At 46.9% G+C, this 27775-nt stretch overlaps 1 protein-coding gene across 3 annotated transcripts in view; it reads left to right on the top strand.

Moving 5' to 3' along the window:
• Positions 1-1314: 1314 nt before the first annotated feature.
• Dnajc5 (DnaJ heat shock protein family (Hsp40) member C5) overlaps positions 1315-27775 on the top strand; it is a 43167-nt gene continuing 16706 nt past the window's right edge. The window contains exon 1 of one of the 3 annotated variants that reach the window (XR_007107101.1): positions 1315-1499. The gene's annotated coding sequence lies outside the window, so the exon portion shown is untranslated. Of the gene's footprint in view, positions 1500-5570; positions 5706-27775 lie in introns of those variants that run through there. The other 2 variants (XM_047540213.1, XM_047540214.1) reach the window with 2 other exon arrangements.

Here is a 27775-nt window from a genome sequence, read left to right as displayed (position 1 = left end):
TTTCATTCTCTTGAGTCAGCAGATGCTCCCATCAATGTGGCCTTTTCTGTTTCTTGGTTTTCCTAGGCCTTTTTGCTGCCTGCTTGATGTTATACAGTTTAATGACTGCTAGGTCTCCTGAGCAGCCTCCGAACTGTCATGCCACTCGGCTGACTATCAGTAAGACAGCAGTGAGGTACAGAATTGAAGGCAGGGGAATGTGGTTGGGAGTGGGAGACAGAGCTGTTGGAGAAGCTTAGGTTTTATTCAGTGTGACATGGGATACTTGAATGTCATCCGCCTTTTTTTTGTTTTTGGTGGTGCTGGGGATTGAACTTGGGTGGTCTGCCACTGACCGACATTCCCAGCCCGTTTTATTTTTCATTTTGAGACTGTCAGTTGCCCGGGTTGGCCTCGAACTTGCCCTGCCTTGCCTTGGCCTCCCTGAGTAGCAAGTGTGCGAGGTCCACCGCGCCCGGCCTGCTTCATGCTTTAAAAATGGCTGCTGAATGGAACTTGATCCACCCGGAAGAATGGAAGTGGGGCGGCAGGAGCCCTGCTGCAGGGGTCGTTTGCGTGGCTTCTAGGATTAAAAGGGGCTCTCGGCAGTGTCGGACGGTGACAGGGAAGGTCACCGGGTGGCCAGGCTTCCCCTGGCTCAGCGGGTCGACAGGATGAACCGGGCTGTGCCGGAAGGACGGGGGCGGAGAGTGCAAGTGCCTTCCCTCACACGCCATTGTTCGCTGGTGATTCCGGGGGGGGAGGCTGGGCAACGGCGGTGGCGTTTCAGTGGCTGGACAGGAAGGAAGCTCCCACTCGGCTTCTCTAGATGAACAAATGTCAGTCTCACGCCAGTGGGTCGGGATGGGGTGTGGGGTCTCCCCGCCACCTTCCACCATCTCCCTCTCCGGTTGATGAAGACGTTTTTCTCAAACTTACGTAAAGCGCTGAGCAAACCAGGCGTGAGACAAGCCCTCATTTCTCCTTCCGCAGGGCTCTCTCTAGCACCAGCTGGTTTTCGGGGACCCGGGCGCCACCTGGGGCCACCTGGGGTCCAAGAGGGTTGGCCCCGCCCCCACGCCTCGGCCCCGCCCCCAGCGAGCGGTAGGAACTTCCGGCTCTGCAGTTGCGAGCTCCGCCCGCCGCCCGAGGCTCCGCCCTGGCTGCTGCTGTGGCTCCGCCCCTGCATGGGCGGAGCCTCGATCCGGGACTGTCACCTAGCCTCTGTCCCTGGCGGGCGGAGCCTCCGCAGGCGCTCTGAGCGCATGCGCGGTCAGCCCCACGCGCCGTTCTGACTAGCCGGAGCTCACGTCTTTCCGGGGGCGCGCGCGCCGGTGCGGGTGCGTGCGTGAGCGTGCGCGTCCCCGCTGCCGCCGGTGCAACTCCCGCGCCCTCTGCCTCCGCCGCCGCCGCTGCCGCCCGGGTACCCAGGCCGAGGAGCGCGTCGGCCGGCTACCCAGCTGCGCCGCGGAGCGGGGAGCGGAGCCGGGAGCCCGGAGTCGGCGGGCGGGCGGGGACAGGTGAGCCCGCCGCGGGCTGGCCGGACGGGCCTGGAGTCGGGCGGGCCACGGGTGAGGGCAGAGGTCTGAGGGCCCGGGCCGCGGGCGGAGCGAATGGCGGCGGGGGCGGCGGCCGTGCTCGCGCGCGGGCCGAGCGCTGCTCGGGGCAGGTGGGAGCCGGCCTCGGCCGCGCCGACCCCGCGGGCAGCTGTGAGTCGCCCGGGGCCGCGCGGGCTCGGGCCGGCCTGCTGACGTGCGGTGGCTGGGCCCGCTGTCCTTCCGCTTCCCCGATGGGCCCCGTCGTGTCTGCCGGGAAGGGGAAGCAGAAGTTTGGCCTCGTTTTGCTTTCGGGCTTGGACTTGGTGGGGGTTCGGGTCGCTCTTTGCTGGATGTGCTAGGGCATAGCCTGATGGGCGGTGTGTCTGAATGGCTAGAGCTTTTGTCTGAAGTCACTTGTCTGTCACCCAGAGAGCCTGTTTGAATGACAGAAACAGTTACATTGCTCCATCTACTGTCACGGCCCCCTGAAGGAGAAACTCAGCCTAAACGTCGAAGATATGTCCATTTATTTGCTTTGCTCTTTTTAAAAAAATGTCCTGCAGAGTTTAAGAAATGAGCGATTCGCCAACCGAGACGCAGTTAGAAGCCGCCGCTAAGCGCTGGGAGTCTTAACCCCGTGTGTGCATCTCCTTTCGTCGGTGTTGTGGGGCCCCGCTGGCTGACATGGCTGCCGCTGTGGAGCCAGTGTGGCCTCTGGATGCAGACTCTTGGTGGGCAGCAGTGCTCTGTCTGTCCCTTCAGGGCCTGAGCCCCCTGAGTCACTCTGCCCCCGCCCCAGCGCCTCCTTACTGGTCGCTGAACAAACGGAGGTGCTGCGCCCTTGGGTCTGCCTGGAACACTCATCTCACCCGTCGGCTCTGGGAGGCAGTTCCTGCCTACCCTACTTAGCATTTCAACACCTCACCTCCTATTTGTCTCCATTCCCTACTTAATTTTCTCACAGCACTTGATCCTGCTAATGTCCTGTTTAATGTATTTATCATATTTAACATTTTTTATGAGTTCAGGGCCATAGGTGATTGTTTTTTCAAAGAGCAGTTGCTGGCACATAGTATGTGTTCAGTAAATATTTGTTGAGTGAATGGAAAGGAAGAGCTTAGCAGCAGCTGTGCCGTGTGGTGTCCTTGTTACCCAGTAGGCGTGTTGGTGAGTGCTGTGGAAGCACAGGGCTTCTGGGAGGTTTATGGTAGAGTGCCCCGTACCCCCAGGGAAGAGACTGGACCCCTGCTATTGGGGAAGGGGCAGCCAGTTGAGAAGGATCAGAAACATCTTTAGGACTTTCCTGTTAATCTTTTTTGCAGCTTTGGATCTGTAATTATTTCAAAGTTAAATGTGTTTAAAAAAAAATAAGACCTACCAAGGGTAATATTGCTCTTAGAAGTTTGTCTTTTGTTATAAGCACTCTGTTGTGACATGAGGTAATGGGGTGAGTTGGAATCATCTGCCTGGCTCTTACTTCAGAAGAACTGCATAAGAGTGATCCAGATGCTCTCAGCCCAAAGCTTATTAGCAGGCTCTGTGAAAGCCCCACAGAGCCTTCTTTGTAACTGAAGGACCTTCATCTCCTGTCCTGCTAAATTCAGATGAGTGGGTTTCCTTGTGTTCCCAAGGATGATTCTTAGTGTGATTTAGGAGTTGAGCAGATGCTGCATACTGCTCTGCCCCTTTTGTTCATGAGTTTCTTTGCAGAGGGTGGATACTGCTGGTGGATTTGGACAGACTGCAGTTGTAGGGCCACCCAGCCACTCTGCTTTGCTCAAGGTCTTGCTGTTAATACTTATCAGACCTAGAACTTGAACTCAGGCTTCCTGAACCAGGTTTCTTCTGACTGTTCATTGACCGTCTATATCAAGCAGAACCCTATAACAGTCTGCCAGTATTGTCTCTTCAGAGTCCAGGCTTGTGATTCTTATATTGGTATCTGGAGTATAGTAGATGCCCAGCAGGTTTGTTGAATGAATGACTAAAATGCAGTGAGCCTGGGGTTCGTGGTAAGTTAGAGCTTTGTCTGAGGTAGAGGTTTGTTTCTAAAGTCAGGGATGAGATGAGCATGATAAGTGGGTTTGGAGCGTAGAATGCTATGGGAGAACGAAGTGAAATCAGCTTTTCTACAGTAAGGAAATAAACCCCTGAATTCTCAGAGAACTGGTTAGAAGGCATTTGTATGGAAACAATCATGAGGACCAGTCCTGTTAAGTTGGGACTCTTAGGTTCCAAGGTGACCTTCTATGTCTCTACTTTTGTATGTTGGGCAGTTAAAAATGGTAGCAACCAGGACTGGGTTATAATGCAATGTGAAAGTGCTTTCCCAGCATGTGCCAGGTCCTGGGTTTGATCCCCAGAACTGCAGGAGGGAAAAAAAGTAGAACTCATAACATGAGATTCATTATTCTGGGCTGCAGAGTCCTAGTGAAGTGTCCAGGGAGTGTGGTCTTGTGTCAGGCACACCTGCTCTGTCACAGTTCTCCCTTTCTCTCTGTGTCAGCACAATAGGCTAGACTTTGCTTCCTGAAGGAGTACCTGACTGGAGCTCACATGTTCAGGCCCTTTATCTGAACCTCTGCATGCTATAAATTGAGGGTGATGGTTCCCACTGTCTGCCTGTTGGTGGAGCAAAGGAAATGATAAATGGAAAGATATCTCACCAACTGTTTCCTAAACATAAGTGACAAAAATGCTGAAAAATGGTGACAGCCTTATTTCATGAAATACTACTCCTAAGATTTCCTTAATCTAAGCCTGGACTGTTGTGCTAGGGCTACCCGAGATAATGATGCCCCTGATGAGGATTAGTAAGTCTGTTTCAGTCACTGGCAAGTCAGCCCCAAAGATTTAAGGATTAGATTACCCAACAGCCTTTAGTGCTGATTGTCTCTCCTGACACCTTGCATTAAGTTTGAGTGCATTGTTAGTGAAACTGTTTTGCCTTGTTCTTTTTTGGGGGGTGGGTGTGTGTACTGGGGATTGAACTCAGGGGCTCTCGGCCCCTGAACCACATCCCTGCCCTGTTTTGTATTTTATTTAGAGACAGGGTCTCACTGAGTTGTTTAGCACCTCACTTTTGCTGAGGCTGCCTTTAACTGGCGATATTCCTGTCTCAGCCTTCCAAGCCATCACAGTGCACGCCACTATGCCTGGCCTTGCTTTGTTCTTGATACATTTCTTTTAATAGATACAGATCTTAAGAAATAATAATTGCTTTAAATTTTAAGAGTTTTTGCAAGCACATTGATATTTCACATTGAAATTGCAGAAATGAAGTGTAGCATCTCATTCTCCAAAGAAGAAAGAGTGCAGTGAGACCATATTTGAGGCAGGTCACCAAAAACTGTTTGATAAAGTGTTTTTGTTGTTGTGCTTTTTGTTTTTTGGTGGTACTGGGGATTGAACCCAGGTACACTCTACCTCTAAGCCACATCCCAACCCTTGTTATTTTGAAAGAAGTTCTTGTTAAGTTGCTGAGCTGTTCTGAAATATGTGATCCTCTTGCCTCAGCCTCCTAATGGGTATGCTCACCCCATTGGACTGATCAGTGTTCTCTGCAGTTCTCTTCAGGACTGACTATACACTGAGGTTTCACCTCAATTCCCAAATCATTCTTGCATCTTCCATAAGTGATTTGTAAAACTTAGTTCTGTGGCAGAGAACTTTGTCATTTATCCCTGACAGAGTAAACCCAACTAATATTTTTAGATGTGATATATTGTAGGTGCTCTGAATATAAGTGAACCTTACTTGTTATCATGGGTTGTCATCTTATTGTCCTTTTAATCATTCTACGTTGAACATGTATTTACAAGATGAGAGGTAGAGTCCTCTGGCCTCTCCATTGCTATATTCTGAGGAATGCTTGCTGATTGGTTATAAAGTTACAAACCTGGTGAGTCAGAGGGTGGGAATGCAGCTGGTCAGCCTCCTATCAGCTGTGCTCCACCCTTAATGGCTGTCACTGCTATCTGTGGGGAAGAAGTGGCCATCCTCTTAGAGAATTCTTCTGCTTCTGTGTGCGGCTGTTAGTTTCACTGGTTGGAATGGAGATGGAAATGAACAGAACCAAATTATGCGTCACATTCAAACTTTGAATTATTTTAAGGGCCAAGGACTGAATTCAGGGACCTAAGGGTCCCAGACTGTGGGCTGCTGTCAGATGATCCCTTCTGAATGGAGGTAAGTTCTCAGCAGTAGAGGCCTTAACTCTGCAAAAGGAATGTGTACTGTATCTGCCTTTTCCCCTTCTATTACTGTAAAGGATTTAATAGCACGGCAATGTTTGTTTTTTAGCTAGGCAGTCCCATGGGATTTTTATTCATTAAATAGTAGTGTCTTTTTGAGAGGGTTTCTCTGAAGCAAATTCTGGGTCAAAGACTACACTCTATGTAGTTTTTGACATACCTCCACCCTACCTACTCCTCTGTACTGAGAATTGAACCTGTCCCTCTTTATTTCTTACTTTGAGACAGACTCTGGCAGAGTTGCCCAGGCTGGCTTGGACCTTGTCGTCCTCCGCCTCAGCCTCCTGAGCCACTGGGATTGCAGGAGTGGTGACTGCCTGGCTGCGTTACCAGATTGTGTTCCCCTCTGGCAATGTGTCTGTCTTTCCTCCTTCCCCACTTTTGTATTCTGCGGCTTCTTTGTTGGGGGAGGAGTTTGCGTTTTTTGAGACAGCTCACTGTATTGCCCAAGCTGGTCTTGAATTCTTGAGCTCAAGTGTTCTGCCACCTCAGCCTCTGGAGTGCTGCAGTTATAGGCTTGTGCCACTTAACAGGCCTTGTAACAATTTTTGTTTCGGTGTCAGTGACTATTTACAGGGTTTGTTGTTTGTTATTTAAATCTGAGGGTTTTTTGTTTGTGTGTTTCTTAGTTTGGGGAATTTGGTTTTGTTTTTGCTAGTTAAATAAATTTTCTCTAGATGTATCCTTTAGGAAATTTCTGATTGTAGACTGGGTGTATAGCTCAGTGGTAGAGTGCTTGCCTAGCATCTGTGAAGCCCTAGGTTGGATCCCCTCTGTAGTTAAGGATAATAGTCTTCTATGAAGTATTTCTTAACTTGCACCCTCTTAGAAGTCCCCTGAGAGGACCCTGAAATAGCAGGTGCTCTGAAATGACCTGTGGCCTATTGAACAGGCACTGTGGCAAGTTTATCTGATGCACATCAGCCAAGGAAAGCCTTGCAAAGTAGCTCTGGTTCACTTTTGATATATGAGGAAGTTGAGTTCTATATATTCTCCAGTGTAATGGTAGAGCATTGAAGAATAAGCACAGATAATGCCATCATACATGTTAAAATGACCCGCACTTAACAGAATTACCTCTTAACATGCTGTTTCTAGTGGTGCAGTTTTCTCTTGCTTTATTCTGCCTTGTTGAGTAATTCTAATGGATCATCACCAATAGGCGGGTGTACGGTATCCCTGCATCTTCCTGTTGTGTGGTACTGATGTGGCTCCCACTCTTGTGTTATTTGCCCCTGTCTTTTTCTCTTCCTCCTCCTCCTCTTCCTCTTTTTCTCCCTGCCCCCATCTTCTCCTCCTCTTTTTTTTTTTTGGATGGGATACTGGGGGTTGAACCCAGGGGCACGCAACCACTGAACCACATCTCTAGCCTGTTTTTGTATATTATTTAGAGAGAGAGTCTCACTGAGTTGCTTAGGGCCTCGTCAAGTTGCTGAGGCTGGATTTGAACTCGAAATCCTGCGTTAGCCTTCCGAGCTTCTGGGATTATAGGTGTGTGCTACCGCATCTAGCATCTCCTCTTTCTTTCTTGGTACTGAGGATTGAACTCAGGGGTGCTCTGCCACTGAGCTATATCCCCAACACTTTTTATTTATTTTTTTAAGATGGGGTTTTGCTATGTTACAGAGGCTGGCCTGGAATTTTCCATCCTCCTGCCTCACCTTCCTGAGTAGCTGGAATTACAGGCATGGGTCACTGTGCCCAACCCTGCTCTTACCTTGTTTCTTTTTTCAAGGCTTAGACCCAGGGGTGCTTAACCACTGAGCTACATTCCCAGCCCTTTGAGACAGGGTCTGGCTGGCCTGGAACTTGTGGTCTTCCTGTCTCAGCCTCCTGAGCCACTGGGATAACTGTCGTGTACCATTCCACCAAGCCCCTGCCCTTTTTTCTTTTTTCCTTTGGTACCAGGGATTGAATCCAGGATTAATCACTGAACCACATCTCCAGTCCTTTTTATTTTTTTATTTTGAGATAGTCTCTTGCTAAGTTGCTTAAGCCCTCACTAAGTTGCTGAGGCTGGCTTTGAACTTGGGATCCCAAGGCACTGGGATTACTGGCACCAAAGTGCCCAGCCCTTGCCCTTTTCTTTTACTTAATTTTATCGATGAAGAGAAAAAAAAAATTATTTGAAATGGAATCTTACTGTGTTACCCAGACTGATTTCAAACTTGTAGGCTCAAGCATTTTCCTGCTTCAGCCTCTTGAGTAGCTGGGACTATGGGTGTGTTCCACCACACCTACTACCTATGAAAATGTTCTAAGACAAAGATATTATAACACACAGACTTTGAGGGGGCCTTGAGTTGTCCAGTGGGGTCTCGACTCTGTCATCTTAGGCAGGTATGTTGAGGTACATACAGGTGTCAACAGCATGTGCACCCTCTTGAACCTGCTCTAGTGTAGGGGAAACACTCAAGCATTCAAAAGTGTCTGTCTGCCATCGCCTTTAGGATGGTCTAATCTCATGCTAGTCAGTGGTGTGTTGTGAGGCTGCCTAGTTGTGCAGCAGACCTGGGCACTGCTGGAGTGGGCTGGCAGTCACTGTTCTATACTTGCCCCAGGATAATCATCCAACTGGTTGACAACCAACTCCCTGTAGTTCTTTAAACATAGATTTTTCTTCTGTATTCTTAAAATGACTGTAAGGTAAATTAATAGGATGTTTTTTTTTTTTTTTTTTTTTAAGTTAAGGAAAGCACTTTACATCTAAAGTGCTGTGCAACAATAATTAATTGTGGTCTTCAAACTAAGATTTAGAGTATGACCAATATAACTTACTTAGTTTTATAAACTTTGTCTATATGTTTATTTTTCATTTTTATTAAAAATAATCAAAGATTAATAGTACCTTACTCAGAAGAGGCTTGATATACAGGAAAAGGCATTTGTGGTCAGGCCAGGAATTACTCTCTTGGGAAGTAGTTACTGAAAATCAGTCACAGTATATAGCACATAGGGTCAGACTGGATTTGAATCGGTGCTGCCCAGCCCTAGTGGCATGACTTTGAGTTGGTTATTCATACTTTGTGAACCTTGGTCTTATCTATAAACTGCCAACCATAATGATGGCTAACATGTTTGATGTGCCTGACATTGCTATGATCTCTTTACAGAAAAAAACTTGCAGCACAGCATGCTAGATTGTTTTTATTCCAATTTGACAAAGAGGAGATGGCGACATGGAGATGTTCAGAACTCACGTGGGTCACTGAGCCCTGGAGAATGGCAGTCAGGTTCCAGTCCTGGAAGGTGACCCCGGGACTTCCCTCCTGCTCACTAGACTGGACATCTGTCCCACAGGTTTCTTAGGAGTGGTTAGAGGTGTTAAAAGAAAAAGAAATTGGCACGTTTTATCTGAGCAAAGGAGCCTTCATGAGTGGGGCAGCACCCTGAACCAGTAGGGTTCATAGAGCTCCACTCGGCAAGTGGGCAGGCAGGATATATAGGCAGAAAGAGAAACTGATGTGCAGACATAGCCTGCTAATGACAGCTTTAGGCTTGCCTGACATGAACACAGTCTGAGCAGTTGTCTGCCTGTGATTTTTTGAAAGCTTGGCTACTGTGATTGCAGAGACTCCACTACTTGTTACAAAATATACTTTCAGTAATGTTGCAGTTTATGTTTTAAGTTAGGTTACAATTTGCTATGCACAGAGGTAGGTAGCTTTTGGCCACATTTAATAGTTCCCCTCTTTTGATCCACCTTGGGCACTGATACCATTTCTCTCACCATCGTAATGGGACTTGTTTGGTCTCAAACATGGAGTTCAAAATTCACAATATTAAATTAGTTGAATATTTTTAAGCCTGCTTTGTTTTGTTATTCTAACTGTAGTGAGGTCATTTCATGTACACAGGATGGCAACAATGTGAGCAGTTCAGACTTTGGAAGGGAGTCCAACATCAGGGAGACTGTTGTGTCTGTCAGGAGACTAGTACCAAGAAATTGCAGTACACTCCTTGACAGGACCTCTGTGAACTGAACTAATCAAAATCGAATAGTTTGAAGTTCAGACAACGAAAATAGCTCAGTAGTGTTCAAGTCCAGTTGGTCATAGTCTGAGGCATCAAGGCAATTAAGGACCTTGTTCAGTGTAAAGAGGATCCATTTTTGTAGGTAACAAGTAACCTGGTAACAAGTCAGAGTAACTTGGAGACCCACAGCAAGAAATGAGAGAGCATGGCAGTCAGATCTGCCATCCAGTGCTCCGATGCCTGCCTGCTGACTGCTAGCTGCACATATGTTCCCTTCCCTGAGGAGTTTTCAGTGTGTTTTGTTGCTCTGTCTCCAGAGACCAGCGTGGGCCACCCTTTTATTTCTGTTTACATTTTTTGGGGGGTGGTAGTGAGGAATTGAACCCAGAGACACTTAACCACTGAGTCATATCCTTAGTCCTTTTTATTTTGAGACAGGGTCTTGCTAAGTTCTTAGGACCTCACCGAGTTGCTGAGGCTGGTCTCAAACTTGGAGATCCTCCCTTCTCAGAATCACTGGGATTACAGGTGTGTGCCGCTATGCCTGGCCTACATATTTTTAAAGGGAGTCCTGCTGTTGCCTCAGCTGATATCTGGAGCCTGGGTGATCCCACCCCGTCAGCCTCCTCCTGAACAGCTGGGAATGCCGGCTCCATACCCTGATTAACCACCTTCTTGGGGGTGTTGAGGATGAACCCTAGGGCCTCACATGCTGGGCAAGACATCTATCTCTGAGCTACAACCACAGCCCCTTGCCCACCCTTTTGAGCAAGTCTGTTGCAGTAGTAAAATCAGAACTGAGTTCTGGTTAGACCCACAAGCCCCCAGCATAGGCCGGAGGAGGAAAGCCTCCACTGCTGCGCTCACTGAACACAAGGTTCTTATCCCCTCTGCAGAGTGTGGCCTCCTCCTGTCTGAATCCACAGAGAGTCTAATTGGCTACAGATTTCCCCCAACTTAGGGATTTGCTTCGAATTCCTTATAATTGGCACCACAGTGTCACCCAACAGTGAACCCCCAGGAATCCATGAGGAACCATCCCTCAGTGGAAACTTACTCCTCCTCATCCACTTCAGTGTTGGTAAGAATTTTGACTTCTGATCCCTTTGGCCTCAGTTATGGGGGGTGTTATGGACCTTGAGAGAAAATCTTTCAGAAGGCAGGAGTGAGCCAGAGCAAGCAGATTCTCCACAGACCCAACATAGGCTAGAAAAGAGGGCCCCCTGGTGATGTGTAAATAGAGGTCAGTTAAATCTTTGCCCCTAAGTCTGCGTAGCTCCTGACAGAGCCCACGGAAGCCCACTCCTTTGTGATGCCTGAGTAGCCTACTGCAAGGGTGTGTAACCACGCTCAGTAGAAAGTGACCCACTGAGCACAGTCTAGCAACACGTGAGGCAGTCACTGAACCACGTGAATGGTCTCCAGTCCTGTACACAAGGTTCCTGGAGGCAGACATCACTTGGGCAGTGGTTGGTCGTCAGCTGGAAGGGTCAGGGGACTGGGAAGGATGGCCGCAGCAGTCTTGAGCATATGAAGGAAAACTGGGGCTTAAGAGATGACCCCCATTGGTAAACACGGAAGGGTGTTGGCATTAATGGACTCCTTTTCTGACATTTGGGTTTTAGTCCAGAAACTTTACAGTTGCTCTGGTTTCTTGCCAGAGCATAAGCTTTTGCTAAAGCTATCCATAGTTTGTAGTCCCATGGATCTTCCTGCAAGGATGGGGAGGGGATTAGGACAGGAGGAAAAAAGATAAGACTTTTGTGGTGTCAGGGAAGTCTTTATCCATGGTCCTAGGAAAACTGCTCACTTCTAAGGTGCCGTCCTCGCTTGGTGAAAGCATCCCTGGTCGGCTCCATCTGAAGTTCTCCAACAGATGCACATTCTAGGAATCTGGAGTTGCCACCACTACCCCAGTTGAGAGATGTGGATCCAGGACCTGAGGCCACAAAGCTCTGCTGCAGAGAAGAACTTGGTGTAGTCTCTTCCAGGGGAGTTCATGGACAGTGTTTCTCTAGTGTAACTTCCAGAAAACCCAGTCTCTGGGTCATAGATCGTGAAGGGCTACTTTCACCTGGTGAAAATATGCTGTGGCATAATGCATTAAAGCCTCGTGCTGCTGATTCCTGTCAGAGTTGGTTGGAGTGGGTGGTAGACCAGGTTATGTTATTAGGGCCAGATTCCTTCCAGTGATTTTCATGAGGTGCCAGTTTGTGATTTCCATTGGGGATGGATCTGGTTGCTGTCAGTCAGTGGTGCCTGTGTGTGCGTAAGAGAGAGCATGTGTGTGAGAGACACTGTGGCTCAAACCCAGGACCTAGCTCATGCTTGGTAAGCACTGAGTCACATCCTAACTGTTTTTTTAGACAAGATCTTGTTAGGTTGTCCAGGTTGGCCTTAAACTTTTGATCCTCCTGCTTCAGTCTCCTGAATAGCTGGGATTATAGGTGGGTGCCACTGCACCTGGCTGGGTGATGCCTTCCATTTGATTCAGTTAGCTTTGTATGATGCCAGTGTGTTTGTAGTACTCTATGCTGTTTCACAACTTGTCCAGCAATTTGAGCTCCCACTGCTGCAGATCTGTGCAGGTGTGCTGCATAAGGGAAACACATTTTCTAATAATTGTTTAGATGTTATCACCTTTCTGCACAGGAAGGCTGCTTTAGAACCAGAAAACATGCATTAAAGTTGGCAGTTGAATGAAATCCATCTAAGTGTTTAGATAACCCAATAGGTACCAAAAATGTTTCACCTGAGGTTTTCATTGTTGTAGCAGAATTATGGGTCTAATAACTAAATAATTGTAAACCATTTTAGCAACTTTAGTAGTTACCAGCCAATATTTTTCCTAATTTGGATAATTTTATCTCTTGTCATGAGACATGGAATGCAGAAATATTACTAATGGGAAGCTTTCAGGACTCAGGAAGGACCAGGCAGCCATCCCAGCTCTCCACGGATTCTGAAATACCAATTTTGTTTCTCCAACTTAAGTGCATTACACCGCTCTTTTTAAATTTTTTTTTAAGTGGTAGATGGACACAATACCTTTATTTTATTTATTTTTTTAATGTGGTGCCGAGAATCAAACCCAGTGCCTCACCCAGTGCTCTGCCACTGAGCCACAATTGCAGCCCCGTTTTTGTTCGTTTCTTGTTTTTTAAATACTGGGGATTGAACCCTGGGTGCTCTATTTTGAGACAGTTCTCACGTTGCTGAGGCTGACCTGGAGTTTGTGATCCTTCTGCTTCAGCCTCCCAAGTCACCTGGATTGCAGGTGTGTGCCACCATGCACAGCATGACCATAGCACTGCTTTAGGTTTTGGTAGGTGATTTAACTAGGATCAGTTTTCTGGAGTTTAGTGCTTTCTAGTTTCAGTACTGCTGATTTAGCCTGAAGATCTGACAGTTCCTTTCCATGATATTTAAGTAATTCATGGTCCCTTGAAGTTGGGTTAGCAGTTTTGAGTGAGTGAGTCTCTTCATTCAGGTTCTGGGAATTCCTACCCAGTGCAGTGGTTGCCTTTTTTTTTTTTTTTTTTTTTTTTGAGAAAAAGTTTATTTTGGGCTCACAGTTTCAGAGATTTAGTCTGTGGTGGCTGAGTCCATTACTGTGACCCAGAGGTCGGAGGTAAAGCAGAACTTCCTGGCAGAAGGGTGTGGTGGAAGGAAGCTGCTCACTACAAGGCAGCTGGGAAACAGGGGGAGCCATGGGGACAATATAATTCCAGGGACATGCCCCCCAGGGACCTTTCTTCAGCCTTGCCCACCTGCCTGTAGTTAGTTATCACCTGGTTAGTTCGTTCAAAAATTTTTTTCAAATATAAAGTTCCGCAGGGATTTTTACCCCACATTTTTATTGTTTATCACAGTACTTGATGGTGGGATTTGTTGTTACATATTCTTACATGCACACTCTACAGCAATATAATTTGGCCAGTATCCCCTCCCCAGTATTTCCCCTTCCTCACCATCTCCACCCTCGTCCCATTTCTCTACTGATGTCCCTTTGATTTCTATGAGATCCACTCCAACCTACAGTAGTTGATCTTAGTCATCAGAAACTCCTTGTCAGAGTTCTTTGCCCCAGTCTCTTCCATGGTGGACCCCTCACACTTAATAAGCCCAGGACAGATAGTTACTCTCCGAGAATGACAAGACCTAGAAGATCTGTGGAGATTTGCTGACAGTTTGGTACAGTAATGATTCAAATGTTGAGAAAAAATTTTTTTTCCAGTGGTACACAACATTTTAAGATAGTAACTAGAGTTATGGACTCAGAGCATTAAGCCAGAATGCCTAGATTTCTATGGATTCCATGCAGTATCTGAAACACATTAATACATCCATGTAAACTTCACTCAAAGGTTTAGCATCACTTGCTTGACAGTGCTTCCAATATGATTTTATATATATACATTTAAAACCCAATTAGTGGGCTGGGTATATAGCTCAGTGGATAGAGGACTTGTCTCGCAAGCACAAGGCCCTGGGTTCAACCCCCAGCACCACCACCAAAAAAAAAAAAAAAGACAATTAGTTTTCCTTTTTTTTTTTTTTTTTTTTTTAATAAAGAGAAGTATCCTTGTGAGGTGTTCTCATTGCCTATCTGAAAATCCTAAAGTCAAGGAAAAGACTTAATTTTTTTTTTTTTTTTTTTTTTTTTTTTTCAGTGCTGGGGTTTGAATCCACGGCCTCACATTGTCAGGCAAGCATTGTACCACTAAGCCACATCCCCAGCTCTTAATTTAAAATTTGATATTAGAAAGTTTATTTAAAAAATGGCAAAGTTTAGCCAGGTTTGGTGGCCAAGCCTGTAATTCCAGTAACTCAGAAGACTGAAGCAGAAGAATCACTAGTTTGAGGCCAACGTCAGAGACTTAGTGAGACCTTGTTGACAATTAAAGAAATAAAGACAGACTAAGTCTCAGTGGTAAAGTATCTCTGGGTTCAATCCTCAATTTCTTTTATATATATATATATAATATATATGATTGTTCATTTAACAATCTTATAACCATGTCAAAATGAACCTGTTAGTTTAACTATAAGGCACTAATCAAAACATCAAAAAAGTCATATAACCAAAGTGACAGATTGCAGAGGCAAATGCAAAAAGTTATACAGTCGTAAAAGAAAAAATTAGCTTTTTTATTAGAGAAGACTCCTTTTGTGTGACCAGAACCCTAGTAAAGACAAAATGAAGCACAGGAAAGCGTGAAATGCAGTTTTTGTCTCCTAGACCAGTTAACTAAAGGGCAAGGAAGGACCCATCACAATTCCCAGTTGACAGACCAGTACTCCCAAATCTCTTATAGCTCTGTTATCATTCCATTTGTGTCCAGTGTGTTTCCTCTTCTCATTTTGGAACAACCAGTCTTTCTACTTTAATACAAAAATTATTCTTTTTCTGCAGAGCAGACACTCTCCTCCCTCGAACTTTTCCTTGCAGAGGCACATTTTGCCTTCTTCCTATGCTTGCATGGAGTTCTTTCCTGCGTTTCTTTCTGGTGATTCCAGTATACGTTAGGATCCCTAGCCTTCAGTGATCTAGTTTCTGCAGGACATGAGCAGGCCAGCCACTGTGAACTGTCCTCGTTTCTGGAAGCAGGTGCTTTCCTGGAGTGCAGTACAGTTGGTCTGCAGGACACAGGATGTCTCCCGTCTATAGCAGGGAGCTGAGGAGGCAGTTTGCTATCTTTCCTTTTCGCCATTTGCTTTCTTTGCTAGACCTGATGGTTAGATTATTATTTGTACAGATTGCCCTCAGCTTTTCATTCCCTTTTTTTGGTGGTGAGGGCTGAACCCCAAAACTTCCCCATTCTTTTTTGTTTTGCTTTGGGGAGGGTACTGGGGATTGAACTCAGGCACTCGACCACCAAGCCACATCCCCAGCCCTTTATTTAAAGACAGGATCTCACTGAGTTGCTTACGACCTCGCTTTTGCTGAAGCTGACTTTGAGCTTGTGATCTTCCTGTCTTGGCCTCCCAAGCCATTGGGATTACAGGCAAGCACCACCATACTGGGCAATTTCTCATTCTTGATAAGTGTGTTAAACCTTCAGATATAGGAAGGACATTTTTACATGGGCATTCTCTGGCTTAAAAATGTCACCTATGTGGAAAATTTCAAATATTTGCAAAGAGAAAGAAAACAGTTTAATGAACTCCCATGTACCAACAGTTAGCTTTGTGATGAGCTCATGACCAGTTTGGTTTCACCTATTCCTACTCCCCTGGATTATTTTGGTATAAATCCCAGCTATATCATTTCACTCACAAATATTTCAACATGAAAGTCTTCAAAAATATTTTAATCCATTATCAAACCTAAAGCTTAATAATGCCTCAACAATAACACTTGCTTTTAACTATTAGGTTTGGATTGCTTGTCAAAGAATATCTGGCTGGGTACAGTGGTACATGCCTATAAATAATCCCAGCAGCTCCAGAGGCTGAGGTAGGAGGATCATGAGTTCAAAGCCAGCATCAGCAAAAGCAAGGCACTAAGCAACTCAGTGAGACCCTGTTTCTAAATAAAATACAAAATAGGCCTGGGGAGGTGGCTCAATGGCCAAGTGCCCCTAAGTTCAATCCTCAGTACCCCAAAAAATAAAGAAAAATAAAGACTATCTAGATCCAAATTATTTTTCTAGCCCATGGAACAATATTTCCTGCCTAGATGGCTAATAGTTGAGAAAAATATGTATGAGATTTTATTTTTACTTGCCTTCTGTAAGGCCCCCCACCACCACCACCTTTTTTTGTACTGGGGATTGATCCCTAGAGTGACCTACTATACTGAACTACATCCCCATTTTTAATTTTTATTTTGAGACAGCATTTAGCTAAGTTGCCAAAGTTGGCATCAGAACTCACAATCCTGCCTCTGTCTCCAGAGTAGCTGGGGTATATGTGTACACCACCGCACCCAGCTGTAAGGAACCTCTTAAGGAGGAAATCTTTGACTTGTTCAATGTTTTAGATAACTCTGTGTACCAAGCAGTGAGTGCATCTCATCACCTCTGGCATTTGGATCCTTTCTTTTCTAAACACCTCTCAAGTGAGCAGTTTGACATAGGTCAAAACTTCTTTGTGGCCACTTTGACTCCAAATTGTTCTTAGTGAACCCATTTTCAAGAAGCACAGATTCCAGACCTGTAATTTTGTAGATTAAGTTAGCCAGTGACCCAGAATTCTTGTATTTGGAGGGCCTGTTTTGAGAAGGTGTGTGACTGACTTCTCACTGGATGCTGTTTCATCCTAGACCAGTTTGGTAAAAGTGCTTTAGCAGGTGGGGTGCGGTGACTCACAGCCTGTGATCCCAGGTGCTCGGAGGCTGAGGCAGGGGGCTGGTTTGAGGCCAACTGGGTAACTTAGTGAGACCCTGCCTCAAATTAAAAAAACAAAACAAAACAGGACTTTGGGGGCATGTTGGTTTATGGGGCACCTTAGTCACCGTGGTCCTTGGTGCTGCCGGCTCTGCAGTGCTGTGTACCTACAAACCTGCAAGTGTGTGTGCAAGACAGTGGTGTGGGGACCGTGCAGCCTGCTGCAGTTTCCAGGACCCTGAGCACCTGTGCATGGAAGTGAAATTGTGGAAGGAAGGAAAACCCAGAAGGGTAAGTCTCTTCCTGAGATGTCTCTAGGTTGGGAGCTGGAAGTGAAAGGGACAGAAGCTAAGTGAGTGTGGAAAGCCGCTGGGGAGAAAGTCACAGTCACTTCCAACATTAGCAGCATTTGACGGAGAGGATCTCTGCATGGGCAGAAAGTTGAACAGGAGCCTGAACTGACATCCGTGCCCACGTTTGTGGTGGAAGTTACAAAGAGCGTGATAAGAAGGCCCTCTGCTGGACTGTCACCTTCCTGAGGAGGAAGTGGAGAGTGACATTCTATTAAGGAAGTTGGCTTTCAGGCCACTGGGGAATCTGAGCAGGACACACATTACCCACACCACAGCATCCCTGGACTGGGCCTTGTATGACCACCTAAAGGGTTTCCTTGCTGCTGTGGGATGAACAGCACTTGATGAGGTGATGGAACCTTGGCACAGGCTTGTAGCACTGGTAGTACATTACTTTACTTTTCATTTTTGTATTTGTTTATTTTTTTTTTAGTTGTGGATGGACACAATACCTTCATTTTATTTTATTTTTATGTGGTGCCAAGGTTTGAACCCAGTGCCCCACACATGCCAGGCAAGCACTCTATCACTGAGCCACAACCCCAGCCCTACATTACTTTTCTTGAAGACTGCAAAAATTTTGTCAAGGGTCAGTGAAAGGATGCACATACCTGTAATCCCAGCGTTTTGAGTGGCTGAGAGGAGGATTGAGTGTTCAAAGCCAGCCTCAGCAACTTAGTGAGGCCCTAAGCAACTCAGTGAGACCCTATCTATAAAAAAAAGTATAAAAAAGCTAGGGGTGTGGCTCAATGGTTAAGCACCCTGGGTTCAATCCCCAGTGCAAAAAAACAAAACAACAACAACAACAAAATGCCAATGAAGCAGTCAGAGACACCGAAGGCCTTAATTTTATGGTGCACTTTGGCTAGCAAACAAAACCTACCCTGACACCAGGTTCATGTGCTTTGAAAGAGTTTTCTTGCTAACATCATGAGAAAATATAGGCAAATTTAAATGATTACTATCATGCTCTCATTTATTGTTCATTTGGGAGTTTTCCTGTACAAATATATTATTTGTATATTTTTTATATAACATAATGATGGACAAAATAATTATTTTGTCTACTTGACAAAATAAATCAAAAGAGCTGGTTGCAGCTCAGTGGGAGATCACTTGCCTAGCTGCCCAAGGAGGCCCTGGGTTCAGTCTCCAGTACTTAAAATCATAAAAACAAAGCAAACAAACCCAAGCAACTCAAAGCTGGAGAGCTCTGTGGAGCGGTGTTGGAGAGGGGTCTTACACATGGCCTTGGTTGCAGGGAGGGCAGTGAACACAGTGGGCCTGACAGGCGCCTTCCCTTGGTCCCTCACTGCTCCTGGGGTCGCTGGAGATCAATTCAGACCTCGCTTGAGACGCCAGATTGTTAAAAGAAAAACTTTAGATAGATTGAATACAGTTTATTTGAGCAAAGAAGTGATTCATGAATCAGACAGGACTCTGAACCAGTAAAGGTTTGGAGAACTTTACCTGGCAACTCTGGGCAGGCAGTATTCATCGACAGAAGAGGAAGGTGATGTGCAGAATAGATTGCTCTCAGATATGTTTCAGACCTGTCATTAGGCATGTGTGTGGGTTTTTGATGTTTTAAGCCCTTGGAGTTGGACATGTCTCAGAGATAGCTTGGTATATTTGGGTTGGTGCCCCTTACCCTCCAGCGTCTGCTGGTCTTGACACAATCACTGGTTATTGGCATCCTTGCATGGAAGTGGTCAGCCTGAACTCACGTTTGCTGGCATCATTAAAGACCATTCACATGTAGGACACACTGGCCAGCCATATCTCCAGTGTGGATTTTTCCTGGAGCAGCTTGAGGCCAGGACTGAGGGCAGAAATGCTCGTGCTTCCTCCACCATGTCTCAGATCATGTTCTGTTGCAAATACCCGAGTTTCTGAAGCATTGTATGAGCTCTGACTTAGCCACTGTGTCTTAACATCTGCTCTGGGTTTGGTCCTGCCGCAGTGATCAGTTCACTCTCAGAGGCCAGGCTGAAGCAGACCAGATGGGGCAGAGGCAGCATGTGCTCTGCTCTGGCCTGTGGGCTGTCCCAGATGTGTAAGGAGGAATGTCAGTCTGCACTGCTGTGAGAGGACTGTGGTCATGGTGTGTTTATGCCTGTGCTATTTGAAGTTGAGGTGTGAATGCTGTGATTATCTCCTGCATATAGTAGTAAAACTCTACTGGTAGGTCCCCATGACAGTGGATTTCCTCTTAGTTACTGGTTGCTTTATGTCCTTTCTGCCATGACACTGGGGGACAGCAGATGCCTGCCTGGGCTAGAAAGTACCTGTGATTTCATATTCTGAATTCATTATTGTGAATTTAAGAATGCCAGCAACTGAGCTGGGCACAGTGACAAAGGCCTATGATCCCAGTGACTCAGGAGGCTGAGACTGGAGGATTGCAAGTTCAAAGCCAGCATCAGCAACTTCGGCCCTCTCTCAAAATAAAAGAATAAAAAGGGCTGAGGATGTGGCTCAGTGATAAAGCACACCTGGGTTCTACCCTCAGTACCAAATAAATAAATAAATAAATAAAAGAGTGCCGGCCACCAGAGTGTCCTCGCCTGTTGACCATACACAGGGCACTTTGCACTGTCTCGTCTGGTTTCATGTTTGCACCTGAGCTCTCTTGGGGTTTCCTGAACTGTGTGGACCATGGCAGTGGTTCTGCCGAAGATCTGCTCTTGAGCATTAGCTGCAGGTGAGTCGTGGCAGCTGGTCCTTCTGCTGTGTGTGGGCAGGTGCACAGCAGGCTGGTACAGCGGCCACCCGCTCCTTAACTGTTAGTCCATCGATCGCCTCCTGAGTGGCAAACTTTTGAGAACATACCTTTTCTTTTTAACTTTCCTTATACTTAAACACAGATCTGTAGTTGTTTTTGCTCAACCTCTGACCTCTTCTTCCTTTTGAATTACTGTATTCTAAGCATCAATTTATTAAAATCCTCAGTGAGGTTTCTGGACATAAATTGCTGCTGACAGTTCCACAAGCTGGGCATGGTGGCCATGACTGTGATCCCAGCTCCTCTGGAGCTGAGGCAGGAGGGTAGTGAGTTCAGGGGCAGCCTGGGCAACAAGGGAGGCCCCCATCTCAGAAAAAAAATTTAATTCAACAAAAATTTACTGAACACTGCAGGTCCATCAGGCACTAGCTCGGTTTATAGGTAGGACGGTTGCAGGTGCTGGGCTCTTTCTCCTTCTCTGAACTGGTCATGCCCTTTAATGGCACTGCAGTGCGGTCAGCGGTGCTTGCAGGCAAGGTGTGGGTTTGTGGAAGCAACTGGATTCTTCTCAGTGAGTCTCGTTTTCTCACATAATTTTGTGAATCATGAGGGTGGACTGTTTGTTTTCCTTAATGCAGAAACACAGGGACACCATCTGTGGCTGGGCAGGTGCTAGGGTACATGAAGAGTGCTGCTGCTCGTGCTGCTGCTCCTGCCGCTGCTCCTGCCGCTGCTGCTGGGCTTTGCGCTGGTTCTGCTGGCGTGGGGTTACGTTTGCTCCCTCCCCAGTTTATCGGTGATGGAAGGGTCAGACTTAAAGAAGTGATCAGTTTTACTTTTCTTCTCTCTTTTAAGACTCAGCATCACCGTTGCTTCTTTTTCTTACATTAATTGAGGAAAGATGAAATCTTTGGGGGGTTCCCAGGTTTGCTGTTAGGAATTTGTTACATTTGAATGGGACAGTGTCCTCACTCCTTCCACACTGTAACTGATTTCTTCAGGTGTTTTTATGGAGTTCATTGGCTGCTCTGTGCTCTGCATCCCTGGCCCAGCACACTTGGTGGCAGCCAACTTCTACGAGGCCCATCGTAGATTTCAAATAAAGTTTCCCCAGTTGATTTTGTCTGGCATTCTTATTTTTAAAGCAGAGTGAGCCCAGGGCACTTAGGGCAGAGTAGCAGTACCTGCCTGTGCCCCACCATACCTTCTTCCCCTAGAGGTGTTGTTGGGGGTCCTGCCTGGCTCAGCTGCCATGTGACTGTGCTGTCATTTTGGGGGCCTTCCTTCCCACTCCTTCTCAACTTCTGCTGCCTGTCCTTTCTGGAGTGTTCCCTCTTCCCCAGTCCCCAGCAACCTTTTCTTTAAATTGACCCTTAGCTTGTGTGGGTATTTTTGTTGGTTGGTTGGTTTGTAGTACTATGGATGGAACCCCATGGACACTCTACCATCGAGCTATACCCCCCAGCCCTTTTTATTTTTTATTTTGAGACAGGGCTTCACTGAGTTGCTGAGGCTGACCTGGAAGGTGCACCATCCTGCCTCGGCCTCCCAAGTAGCTGAGATGAGAGTTGTATGCCACTGTGACTGGCTAACTTGTGTCTTCAGACCCTCCATGATAGGATGTGGTATCCTTGTGACCTGGGCACTCTTTGTCCTTATGCCTTGGCCTGGCAGTGGCTCTCTGGGCTGCCTGTCCCATCTCTATTATGGGATGACCTACAGTGGACAGAAGCTGAAGAGCCTAGCAGGGTAGCTGTAGACCCTCTTGAGGGTGACCCCCATACCTGCCCATGTCTCCACTACTGGTGGGTACCACCCAGACTTCAGTCCTTAAAACCTGGGAATCTGGAACTTTGGCGATGTTGTGACTCCTGTGGTTTGCTCTGTAGTTGCTCTTAAAACCCTCCTTGTCTTCATAATGGAATGCTTGTGTTACAGCATGCTTGTTGGCTGGCTACTCTCCCTGTGACGATGGCCTGCATTCTTCCTTGAATATATCTGTTTTCCTAAATAAATCTCTCTGAAAAATAAATTGCACTTGTTTTAATGGATATAGAAGTACTAAAGAATTTATGATTTTTGTGAAGATTTTAGAGATAGCCTCTTATAGTTTCAGGTGTTTTTGAGTAAGGATGCTGAAGGTGGAACAGAGACCTGACGTGGGAACATTCCCAGGAAGCCCGAGGCTCAGCAGAGGTCAGGCACAGAGGCCAGTGAGTGCTTCTGGGACGGGGCTGCCCCTCAGGCACGTGGGAGCTGGTCTGTCTCCTGCCACAGGACAGTACTTGAGAATATGCTTTCCACTTGGGATGGGGAAGGGTTTCTTAAGAGCAGAAAAGGGAAAAATCGATGAATTCAGAAAGATTTTATATGATCATTTACATAAGAATTAGGAACTTACAGTGCCTGTCCTCCCAGCTGCTCAGGAGGCTGGGCAATGTGGTGAGATCCTGTCTCAAAAAACAAAAGAGCGGGGCTGGGGGTGTGGCTCAGTGGTAGAGCACTTGCCTGGCATGTGTGAGGCACTGGGTTTGATTCTCAGCACCGCATATAAATAAATAAAATAAAGGTCCTTTGACAACTAATTACATATATATATATGTATATTAAAAAGATTAATTTAAAAAAAGTGGTTTGATAGAGCTGTTGTGTAACAATGTGCATATAACTAACACCACAGTACCATGTCCTTAAGAGAGGAAGCTTTATGTTATATGTCTTTTGAACAGTATGATTTTTTTAATTTAAAATTAAGGGCTAGGGGCTGGGGTTGTAGCTCCGAGGCAGAACATTTGCCTAGCATGCATGAGGCACTTGGTTTGATCCCTAATACCACATAAAAATAAATAAAATAAAAGCATGCTGTTCATCTACAACTAAAAATAAATTAATTAATTAAGGGCTAGGGGTATGGCTCAGTGGTAGAGCACTTGCCTAGCCTGCATGGTGCCCTGGCCTTGATCCCCAGCACCACAGAAATAGTAGCAACAACCTGTTAAAAGACATCACAGTAAGTAAATGAATTTGGACTAGAAGACATTCGTAAAACATTAGTGACCAATAAAATGGAGTCCTGGGTACCGACATCGTCAAGAGCAGGTAGCAGGCCTGGGCAGCAGGGCAGATGCCGCAGCTGGGAGGAGCCAAAGCGCCCAAGTGGTGCTCAGCAGCTGTGGGAGTGAGGTGGTTCCCGTGCCCCAGTCAAGTGCCACGCCACGCTCAGGCGTGCACCTGGTCTGTGGCCCAGCAGTCCTACTGCTGACCACCCACCTTAAGCAGTCCTTCGATCACTAACAACACATGTGAAGTGCAAGCCCAGACATTTTCCTTCCTGCCTTTGTGAGTTTGGTGTGTAGAGATCAGTGGGTCGCCAGCACAGAGCACAGAGCACACCACCTGCCTCTGGCAGTTCTGCTCTGCTGTCTGGTACCCTTTTGCTTGTTGAGAATGTCATGTAACGAGTTACAGATGCCACCATGGGGACACCCTTTCACACAGCACTGTGCCTTTGAGGGTCGTCCATACTGCTGGTGAGCAGCGTCCCTTGTGGGTGACTCCGTTTGCTTTCCAGTCACTGGCTGTACAGTATCTGGTGGTTTCTGGGTTTGGTGTTTACAGATATTCACTTACTTATAACTAAGGAAAATGCCCTGCCTTCCCGAGTGGCTGTCCTGTGCTCCCAGCAGCATGCACAGGGCTCGCCCTTCATTCCCATGGTCGCTCAGCTTGCCAGGTTGCTTTTGCACGCGGTTCTTCGCTCTGTGTTCTGAGACAGGATCTTGGGTATTGAAGACTTGGCACCAATGCAGCAGCGCCTGAGGTGCCTGCTCTTTGCAAGTCATCCTCCCAGGAGGTTCTGGCCTCCTCGGTGGATGACTTTGTTGAGGGGCTCACAGCTGAGTGGACTGTCGGGAGGTGGGGCCTATTCGCAGGCACTGGGTCCTTGGGGATGTGCCCCTGGGGACTACGTCTTATCCCAGCCCCTTCCCCTCTGACTCTGCTTCCCAGCTGCCATAGAAGAGCAGTGTCCCTCTGCCAGTCCTTTCTGCCTTGCTTCAGGCTCAGAGCAATAGCGCCTGCCAACCTGGTCTGAAACTGCGAGTCAAGATAAGCCTTTCCTCTTTGTTAGTCAGCTTTTTGTCACTGTGACCAAATACCTGATGAGAATAACTTAAGAGAAGGAAATATTTGTTTATGCCCACAGTTTCAGAGACTCTGTTGCCCCGGGCCTGAGGTGAGGCAGGGCACTGTGGCCCAGGAAACCTGCTCAGATCGTGGCAGCTGGGAAGCAGTAAGGAGGAATGAGGAGCAGAGAAGATACAGTCCCCAAAGGCCTCTTCCTCCCGCCACATCCACCAAGTGGGTTTATCCACTGAGAGATCACAGCTCACATAAACTAGTCACCTCACCTCTTAATGTTCCTGGTGTCTAATGTGAGCTTTTGGGGGACATTAAAGGTCTAGACCATAACATTTCCTTAAGTGGTTTTTCCTTAGGTATTTTACTCCAGTAAGGAAAAGCTGACTAACAACACATACGGAGTTGTAGCCTGGACTGACCTCTGACCCGACCTCTGACCTGCAGTTCTCCTGCCTGAGCCTCCTGGGTAGCTAAGAGGACAGGGCCAGTGCACCTGGCAAGGCCATTCTGATGCATGGTGGGTCTTGGTTTACCTTTCAGTTCTTGACACCTCCGAGTCTCCTGTGCTGTTTGCTCCATGGCTGGCTCCTGTGCTTCTTGTGAGCCTGGTGCCCTGCACTGGCACCCACTCTCCCTGCTGTGCAGGAGTGTTCGGGTCACACTGCGTGTAGCGAAAGCTGGGAACACCCCAGCTGCCTTCAGCAGGATGGATCCATAGTGGTGAGGGAATGGATTACAGCAGGACTTCACAAGGTAGACGGATCTTTCTTTTTTTTTTTTTTTTTTTTTTTCGCTGTGCTGGAGATTGAACCCAACTGAGCTATCTCCCCAGCCCTAGACGAATCTTAGAAACACATTGCATTTCCCAGGAAGCCCCAGGAGGTTGCATGTGACATTAGACACAGTTTTTTAATTTTTTATTTTTTGCTGAGGACTTAACTACTGAGCCACATCCCAAGCCCTTTTTTTATTTTTTATTTTGAGACAGGGATTCGCTAAGTTGCTTAGGGCCTCACTAAATTTGCTGAGACTGGCCTTGAACTTGCAATCCTCTTGCCTCAGCCTCCCAAATTGCTGGGATTATCGGCATGGCCACTATGCCTGGCAGGCTGGGACTTTTGTGTCTTTTATTTTGTTATTGTTGACTCCTAGGGTTGAGAAGGCACGTGGTAGATGCTTTATGAACCCTTGCTGAGTGAGTGAGTGAATGACCAACTCTGACAGGTAGAGACACAGGCCTGTGCTCAAGTCCCAGGACAGCTCCACAGCAGGTGATACACCCCTGGACAGGGCGAGTTTACAGGGAATCATTAGCTCTGCTACCCCGGGGGTCATGGACCTCTGACTGGTGTCAGAGGATGCCTGGGGTGTCTGGACCCCAGGCTGGTGCCACTGAACATGGAGCTGTCTGCTCGGGAAATGGAAGTAGCCGAGGGTGGCCCCAACATGGAAGAAACCCACACTAGGAGGGCAGGTCATGACTGAGTAGCATCAGAGCTCTTCACGCAGTTTATCACTTAAGGGCGATTTTTGATTTTTCCTTTTTTTCTGCAGTGCCTGGGATTGAACCCAGGAACTTGTGCTCTGCCTGAGCCACACTCCATCCCAGAGGATGGTACTTTTAATGTCTTTGTTTCCTGTGTTAGAGAAAGCTTTGTTACTTGTAATCATTACAGTACATTTGCTTGCCGGGCACCATGACCATGCCTTTCATCCCAGCCACTTGGGAAACAGGCAGGAGGACTCCAGGTTCCAGGCCAGCCCGAGCAACTTAACCAGACCCTGTCACAGAATGAAGAATAAAAAAGGCTGGGGTTGTGGTTCAGTGGTAGAGCACCCTGAATTTAATCCCCAGTATCAAAAAATAAAAAATAATAAAGTAAACCTGCTTGTTTTAGACATTAGGAAACCTTCCCCTGTGAGCATGGAGAAGCTTGTCTGTGATGTGGAGGAATTCTGGGACAGGTAGTGGTTACAGTAAAGGTCTTTTTTTTTTTTGTAGGGAGTGTTGAACTCAGGGGCACTTGACCACTGAGCCACATCCCCAGCCCTTTTTTATATTTTATTTAGAGACAGGGTTTTGCTGGGTTGCTGAGTTTGGATTTGAACTCAAGATCCTTCTGCCTCAGCTATATGCCATGCACTCAGCCTACATTATAGGTTTTGATAAATGCAAAAAAGTTTTTTCTTAAAATGAATGTTAATGATATTTTTGTGAACCCACAGGGAGGCTGACCATGCCCAGTATAGAGTGTGTGTGTGTGGGGGGGGGGGCACTGTGAGGCCTTGAGTTCCACCCCTAGCAGGGGCTTCGTGTCTCTGCTAGTCAGCATTCTTTTGTTTGATTCCCCTCACATGTCCTTTTGCCAATAGTCTCCCAGTTAAGAGAGAGAGAGATCACATCCTTTCTTGTTGGAGTATAAGTCTGTTCTTTAGTTACAGAACTGTGTGCCAGGCGACCAGGCAACTTTTTTGTGTGGGAGGTGGGTAGCAGAGCTGAGAATTGAACCCAGGGCCTTGTTCTTGTGAGGCAAGCACTCTACCAACTGAGCTATCTCCCCAGCCTCTGAACAGGAGCCTTTTAAGAATGCTTACTGCCTCACCAGAGGTCAGCTTTTAAGTGGAGTGTTGACACATTAGCTTTCCATTAACATAACAAGTGTCTGTGACAGATCAATTCAATAGCAGGGTTTGCTTGGGAGTTTTCAGTCCATGATCAATTGCCTGCTTGCTCAGGGCCATAGGGAGGAGCGCACTGTGGCAGAGCTGCTTACCTCATGGCTTCCAGAAGGCACAGGTCCCAGACCCCCTGCAAGGACATGCCCTCAGAGGGCGGGAAGGCATCCAGTGTGCCCTGGGCTGGGGTGAACCTTCATCAGGGACCCCTGTAGAGCAGCCAACCTGTGGGATGTGAGATATGCAGAGATTTAAAGGCAGTGATCTCTGTACTTGGACAGCATCTGTCATAGATCACCAGTTGGAATGATGTTCCTAGTAGCTGCTTTGGTGCTAACTGCCCACACGGGCCTAGGACTTCTGGCTCAACGTGATCTTCCTTCCCACTTCAGCCTCCAGGTTGCTGGAGCTGCAGGTGTGCACTAAACATGTTCTTTTTTCAAATTTCTTTATTGGTGCATTATAATATGTTGGGATTTATTGTTACATGTGTGTACACATGAGTTTTCTATTTTTTCCTCCTGTGCTACTGGGGGTAGAATGACCCAGGGTCTTCCTCAGGGTCTTCCTCGTGCTAAGCACATTCTCTACCACTGAGCTCTATCCCATCCCTGTCTTCCATTTTGAAACAGGGTCTGGCTAAGTTGCCCAGGCTGGCCTTGATCTTGGGATCCTCCTGCTCAGCCTCCTGAGGAGCTGGGATCCTGGGCCTGCTGCACCACTACACCCAGCTTGTTGGTTGTGAATGTCGGTGAGTTTTGGTGTGCATGTGCATGTGTGAAATCACAGCCTGGTTGAGGCGTAG

Source organism: Sciurus carolinensis, chromosome 2, assembly GCF_902686445.1.
Source record: "Sciurus carolinensis chromosome 2, mSciCar1.2, whole genome shotgun sequence".
Classification (NCBI taxonomy): domain Eukaryota; kingdom Metazoa; phylum Chordata; class Mammalia; order Rodentia; family Sciuridae; genus Sciurus; species Sciurus carolinensis.
This window is presented reverse-complemented; position numbering and strand designations above follow the sequence as displayed.